Here is an 8,549-nt window from a genome sequence, read left to right on the forward strand (position 1 = left end):
ACCGAAAATCCGTGTTATACTCCCATTGAATTCAGAATTTTGGACAAGCTATGAAACTACTATGAATCTACATTCAAGCATTTACGTGGTCATATGCTATTGTCATATGTTACTGTCAGATAAGATAGGCAATATTACCTAATAAAGTAGACACATTCGCAACCAAGATAAAAATCATGTCAATGAATAGATAAGAGCTCTTATAGAGTGAGTTCTTATACTTTCTGAATGACTGATTCTTTGTCATTTCTTTATCTCTTCCAATGTAGTTCTGTTTCATGAATGCACTTAGTAATTTTTAATAGACCTCAGCGGCGATTATTATTTTTACTTCGTTACAACAACAAATATATTTGGGAAATATTGCAAGAATTCCAGGTCCGCAGCCCAACTTTTTTTTTGCTTAAAAGATTTGGTATCCAAAGTGGATGAAAACCTTTCTTGACTAACTTTTAGGTAGAATATTACAAAAACTAGGTAACGAATCGAATTTATATTTTTGGGGTAATTGATATATTCATTAAATATGGTTCAGGTAAATTGCTAAATCAATTTTAATTTTTCTGTTTTTTTGCCACTTTGGTAGGTAATAATAAACTATCCAGTAAATAGCACCAATTTATGATTTCTGATGATACTTAATTTTTCATTGTATCCGCTGAATGGCAGCGCCGACAACACAAACTGGCAATAAAAAATTGGTTTTGTGCACAAACTTATATGATATTTATTGACAAAGATTCAAAATCGCTAATAACCCAAAAATTGCGAAAAATTGTTGAAAAATAGTTTTTAAAGGTTTGGTTTTAGTTTTATATGGTAAAAACAAAAAATTAATTAAAATAGAAATGTTTCCCAAATATTAACTTTGATAACAAAAGTGTGTTTGCTGGCATAATTAAAAAAATTGTATCCCGGACTTCACATGTCCTTATTTTTTCATAACACTAATAGTTAACACATTATCACAATTTCTAAATACATGTAATATAATGCAAATATTGTTGTGATCATCTTTTTCATGCGTTGATAGTTTAAAGAAAGAATAGATCAGTCAATCAATCTGTCAAAACAAACAACTTGACAGATACATATACATATGCGCAAATTTGAAAATCTGCTAAAATGCTACAGAACATCAAAAAAGATTTAAATTTCCGGAGTTAAGACATGTTGCCAGGTAGTGGCAAAGGAAGAGTACTATACATCATAAATTTCCTGAAATCAGGTTTCAGCAGAACCTAAATACATATGTAAATACTTTTCGCGATACTATTGCTGGACAAAATTCGGCATGGAAAAAAGACGAAATTTTGAGCATCATTAAAAAATGTAATAATAGTAAACCAATATCAGATAATAATGAGCATGGCTTAATGATTTATGGTTTTACAATCAAAATTAAGGAATTTTGTAAATTTCCAAGACCAATAGTTATAAGTTTTTAAAATTTTGACAATAATATTAATCAGGCGTGCTCCGGTATTCACTTTTCGTTTTCGTTTTGGGAACAAACCTAGATTTTCGTTGTTAGGTGCTCCAGTTTTCACATTTTTGTTTGTCATCGTTTTTCAATCGGAACGTTTCACTTCTTACTGCTGACTTGTGTATTGGTCAGAAACTTACATTAAAAAAATCAGTGGATGGAGCTCTTAATTTTAGTGAGACCGTTTTTATATCAACGTTTGTTTGATTAAATTTGGCTTTGCTCTTAGTTGTTCCCCATTCAAACTTACACATTTCCGCTTTTATCGATAAACCGATTAAAATTTTTCACAATTCAACTGGATATTGCAACGAGCCAAAGAAATACAAAAAAAAAAAAACCAAGAAATAATGCCAACAAATTTAAGCATCAACGACGCTGTTGAAAATGTTACATACATACATATGTATGTGTTTACCCAGCAAGCAATTTGAGCGATTTCTGACAGTTTTCTGATAGTTTTTATGAGCATTTTACATCATAAAGTGCCCAAAAAGAGTCCGGAAAGAGCGTTTTTTCCGTGAAAACGGTCGCACTTTAAGAGGGCAATTTCTGAGTCTAATATGACTTTTTTGACACAGAAATAAGTGCTTTCACCCTCCTAATCAAGCATTGAAAATGCTCCGAAAATACTCATAAAAGTATAATTTTAGGCACTTAAATCGCACTGAAAAATTCTTATCGGACTGGTTTTGGTTTATACAATCGTGTGGATAAATTGATCTTTATATAATTTTTATTTAATTCAACAAATTACAATATTAGAAAAATATAAAGAATTTGAAGAAAAATTTAAAATAATTGAAATATTATAAAGTTAGGATTTCAAATTCACAGTTTAATGAAGAACTTAGCATTATTAACTTAACGTATATTTTATATTTTAATTGTCCACTAATCACGACCGACTTGCAAGGCACGTAATGCAGAAACTAAATAAATGTTTTGTGATCTCGATTATCGCAAATCTGCATTCCGTTATTTTAAGCGCTGTTTTAACTCAGTTCTTACTTAACTTAACTCCGAATATGCTCAGACAATAGACCATTTTATGAGTCGATGTTTAGAATGCACTGATTGCGCCCGAAAACGTTCTTATTTATGTGCCTACTCAGAAAACACTCTTAAAATCGGCTCTTTTGGACACATAATTTAGAGCCCTCTTAACTTTGCTTGCTGGGTTCTTACATTCTCAGTCTCTCTCTGCTATGCATGTATACTAATTATGAAAAAATCATGTTATTGAATTAAATTTGTTACATTTTTTGTTTTGATTAAAAAATTATTTTATTTTTATTTTAAAACCCTATTACGAACATGACAACCATAAAATAAAAAAACAAAAAAAAAAATTTGTTTTGTTCCTTTTGGTCAGTGGGTCTTCCGGCTATAACGACGTATGTATAATCGTCGGTCCCATGAAAGTCGCTATAATCGGATTCTACTGTATTTTTATTGTTTTTATATATGTACATATTTCAAAAAATTTATATTTTTTAGTAAATTGAAAAAAATTATATATTTTTTATTAAATAATTACAATAATGTCAAATGATTGTCTATTCTAATTGTTTATGAGAAATGTGCATTCCACTATCTGAGATATCGATACCTTTAATTCTGTTAATTTATGACGATTTCCCTTTGTTTTCTACATATGTATGTATGTACATATGTGAGAGCCTTCGTATTTCGAAAAATGCTCCCATTGTTATGTGTGTATGTTTTAAGTATACCGAAAAAAAATACCATTAAATATGACAAATTCTAAACTCTACAAATTTGAAATTAACTTAGAAACTATTGTGAGATGCGATTTTAAACTGGAAATTTGTGTGCAGATTTCAAAAGCCTTCGTATAAACAAACGTAATAAATTAAAACAAATATATTAATAAATATATTTACCCCAATTATTTGGAAATTTAATAACCTTTCGGGAATTAGCGCTCCTATAGAATAGGTTCGATATTACTGAACTACGCCAAATCAAAGTGATGGACAAAGTCCATCTCATCTCTGTGGCACCTAAAATATCCCAAAGTTCGTTTCCGTTAGAAAATTGGGTGAACTAGAATGTCATAATATGTATGTTCAGAATATGATATGCCTTAAGTTATTCGAGGAGGCCACCGAAATCTCTGGAGATTTTGACCTACGGTGCCACAGAACGTTGTTTTATTTTAACATAATGTTTTTCCGTAAAACTTGAACGGAAAATAAAATATTTGACTTCTCTTCAGAAACAAAATGTTATAATATAAAAGAAAATTATTGAAATTTTTGGCGTTTTATGTAGGTTTTCAAAAATATTATGGACACTGCCAATATTGTTACATAATAACAAAAGGATAAGATGGAGTAACTTGTTGTAATTTACAATAAACTAAACTATGAACTGGTATTCTGCTAATAAATACTGATTATTATGAATATATGTATATATTTTCTTTTGTTTAATTAAGGAATAGCACAAAATAAGCTTTCGTGACTTTGGGCAACTCATTTGTTAGAGACGTTTGTGCACGTTAACAGCGAATGGTGAGATGTAAGAGAAGTGCATAAAGATTTGGTATGAACAAAAGATATGAATTAAAACAATTGTATTGAAAAAATATGTTTATCCCAATAATTTTCGATCTAGAGCAAATCAAAAATACGATTTGAAAATCGTTTCCATCTAAGATCTCATTTGGAATCTGGTTTCTGATTGTCAACATCACTTTGGAGGAACCGCTATCGGACTAACAACTAATTAGCGGAGTATTTTAAAATCATCTAAAAATTAGTAAAGTAGACAGATCTATTACTTAAATGATAGATAAACAAACACAGTCAAGTGCGCTCGACTGTCCTACCTATTTTAAATAAAAACAAAACACATACATGTATGCACTATGGTATACATACATACATATCATGTAAGAGTCTAGTGCGAAAACGATATAATAGCTCAGATGCATCACTGCCATTAATATTTTCAACCAAACCAAACCAACCAGTGCTGCTTCACCCTTACATACATATGTAAGAAACTGAAAAACACATATTTTTGACATGCAAAAATAACGCCTTTAGTTATTATTTTTCAATATTTTTAATGCAGATTTAGCAAATTTCAAATTAGTATTTACAAAATAAAAACAAAACAACGAAAAAACATTTTAAATCAACAAAATATGAGTTTACACACTTTTGACACTGTCAAGAAAGTGTTTACACACTTTAGTTTTCGATTCTGTTTTGTCCTATTTTCGAAAAACTGTACTTTATTTTATGCTTCTGCACTTTCGCATTTTTGCATTCCTTTTCATTCAATTGCGAAATTTTGCAAAAAAGCTGATTTTTAACATGCCTTTAGTTATTATTTTTCAATATTTGGGGTTTTAAATGCAAAATGATGTGGAAATGGTCTATTATTTAGCAAAAAACCCCAAATTTTGATCAGAACCCATGCCAAGGAGTTGGAAGAAGGGTACACGGTCAATTCACATGAAACCGTCCGCCAACTAATTCTGTGGAGCAAATACTATTTTCCCAATTTTACTGTCAGAATGATGTTGCGCTGATGTAAGGCTGTTAACGGCTTGTGCCATACACTAGTTGGTCCATCATTGTAGTATAGCATTTTTTGGTTTGGACATAGAATACGACGTCATCCCAATAGTTGTCCGGCGTGATTCTCATGTTAAAAGCCAAAATTTAAGCGTTTTCAACATTTACTTTCGAAAGCAGCAGCTTACGCGCAACCGTTGCAACGGTTGAAGAGTATTTGCTCCACAGAATTAGTTGGCGGACGGTTTCATGTGAATTGACCGTGTCACACCCTTCTTCCAACTCCTTGGCATGGGTTCTGATCAAAATTTGGGGGTTTTGACGGACCTTGCCCATTTTAAGGCGGTCTGCCCGCTCGTCAATATCCATATTTCGACCATTTCCACACTTTGCTTCCCGTTTTTCTTCATTTTCGGCTCGATTTGGAGCATTATAAATTATTTTTCGCGATACCCCAAGTAGCTCCACTAGCTAAGCTACAGATTTTCCAATTTGGTGACTATAATAAGTTAATTGGGTAACTTCATAAGTCAATCTAGCTCCAGTCATGTTAAATAATTTAAAAATCAGCTTTTTGACAAGTGAGTAGCAAAATTTCGCAATTGAATGAAAAGGAATGCAAAAATAGCGAATAGTGCAGAAGCATAAATAACAATAAAGTACAGTTTTTTCGAAAAATAGGACAAAACAGAATCGAAAACTAAAGTGTGTAAACACTTTCTTGACAGTGTCAAAAATGTGTAAACTCATATTTTGTTGATTTAAAATGTTCCCTTTCGTTGTTTTGTTTTTATTTTTGTACATACTAATTTGAAATTTGCTAAATAATAGATCTGCATTAAAAAAATATTGAAAAATAATAACTAAAGGCGTTATTTTTGCATGCAAAGTCAAAAAATATGTGTTTTTTTCAGTGTGTAAAGAGTTTCTTGACTACTGTATGTACATATTGTATTAGAACAGACATTGGAGTATCGTCCCAGCTGTTGACGCTGATCGAGAATTAAAATTGTTCTTTATGACGGGGATATGTACATATGTACATACATATATGTACCTCTTTCTGTATGTACCACATATTCAACATATGGTCATATGTATGTATGTATATATATACATATGCATGAATACAATTATTTAACGCCCGGATCAGATGTTTTATGTTTTATTATTACAAAACTACATATGGGTGTGTATACCTACATACATATGTATGTACATACATGCATTCATCCATGTACATATGTAAATATGTACATAAGTTTGTAAGAAGTCAAAGCAATATTTATTCCATTTAATTTCTATTCATTTGCACTCTCGGAAATGCTTAATTATGTGAAATAATACATTACTACATTAATACATTTAACATTTTAATACATTTATGACAATGCATGTACATCTGCATGCTTACATATTTTCATATGTTTCATACATACATACGTACATAGATTCATAGAGAACATTTTACAACAAGAAATACTTTGAGATTGACAAAATAACAAGTTGTTTGTACAAATTTACACACAAGATAAACAGGTTCACACATGCATACATACATATGTACATATTCCATTGCATGTGTGATGCATACATATGTATATGTATGAACATACATATGTCATCTCTTTCTTTAATTTAGATTGGCACGAATAGTTGATTAAAGAGTTAGTAAAAATGAAGCGATTACGAACACACCAACATAACCTTAGCCCTAGAAAAAAATGCACCAAAACAATCTGTGGTATATGTATGTATGTACACACATACATATTTATTTATATCATCTAGATTGAGCGCATGACAAAGAGAGTGACAGAGAGAGAGAACCCAGAGAGAATAAGCTCGTCAGCATGTGCTTGCTTGCAATTTTGTTGCTAATTTTCATACAAACAGTGCTTATGGTTAAAAATATCACGCATGACTGTATTTCATAATGTAAGGGCAAAATTTATTAAAAAAAAAAAACGGTATAAAACTTATGTATGCATATGTACGTATGTAAATTTTCATTCTGTATTTATACATACATATACATATGTATGTACACATGTAAGTGCATAACATGTGCTGATCATCTTGGTTGTATCATGATCTTGCTCTTTTATCATATACATATGTATGAGCATACTTACGTACATATAATGTATTTTTGTAATGCTTACTCTTTGCCTATAAACTTTACCGTCCACTAAACGTTTTGTTTATTATATGTACATATGTATGTATGTATGTATTTGTACATGCAAATATTCCCGTCAAACAATCATAGATGAATTGGAGCTTTGTGTCAATTTAAACACTGTTAATGTTGCTAATCCGATCAAAAATATGAAATACATGAATACATACATATGTATGTATGTACATATAAACAATATGCAATTCAATGTAAGCGTTTGAGTTGTAAAAACGGCGAAGAGCATTCTTCTTACTAAATTCTATTTCTTAAAAAATAGCTAAACTTCACTTACTCATTTTGATAGATTCATAGGTTTTTATATTTTTTATTCTTTTATACAGTCAATATTAAAAAAAAGTATTTGATCTAAAGGACAAAATTATTATATTCATAGGAACGTTTATGGTTTATGTTTCTCTAACTACATTTCAGAAAGTTCACGCAATATTTTTAAATTAAATTAATGGCAAACGTCACTACGATTCTTCGGAAAATTGGTTTTTTAAATTTTATCGAACTAAAAAAAATACTTTGGAAATAGTTTTCTTCTAATTCAAATTTAATATTGTGATGTAGACAATATTCTTTTACCAAGATGGCGTCAAATCAAGATATGTTACAAATAAAAAGATTAAGAATATGAACATAGTGCATAATTAGGTATATATAAGGCAGCCAAATGTGGCTAATACTTTCTAAAACAATAATTTTAAACCATACTAAAATAGTGAAGGTAATATTATGAAGTACAGTAAGTATAATTTGTTGCGTGACAATGACATTGTGGAATTTTTGCCATAGTACTGTAACTTTTTCAATTGTTTTTTACAGTGTAAACGGATAATATAAATATGGGCATACAAATAAAAAATAAATTAAATGTATTATTTTGATCGTGGTTAGTGGTTGTTTTCTTGGAAATGTTTATATATGAAAATAATTTGTGTATATATTACATTATATACTTTATAAGTTGGTAAACGTAATTTAGAATCAAGATTTTTAATCAATGCCCGGTGAGTTTTTATATATCACATATAATTTTGACTTACAAGTTGCAAAGATATGTATTTAAGGGTAGGGTACATCGTAGTCGACCATTATGAATGAGAGTTTGTACTTTCATTTGCTTGTGTTACGGCCGCATCATCGTAAAAAGCTTTCAATAGCTGTCTGCTTTATTCGAACACTCGTATCTTTCTATTCTTGTTGTGTGCGTGTTGACTGAGAGGCATTGTTGAATGTGTGCGTGTTGCGCAGAGAGCACCGAAGTAACAGAAGGCCTTATCGACGCGATGACTTTAATGCCTCCACAACATTTTGTGGC

Source organism: Drosophila sulfurigaster, chromosome 2L (assembly GCF_023558435.1).
Source record: "Drosophila sulfurigaster albostrigata strain 15112-1811.04 chromosome 2L, ASM2355843v2, whole genome shotgun sequence".
In the NCBI taxonomy this organism is placed as follows: Eukaryota; Metazoa; Arthropoda; class Insecta; order Diptera; family Drosophilidae; genus Drosophila; species Drosophila sulfurigaster.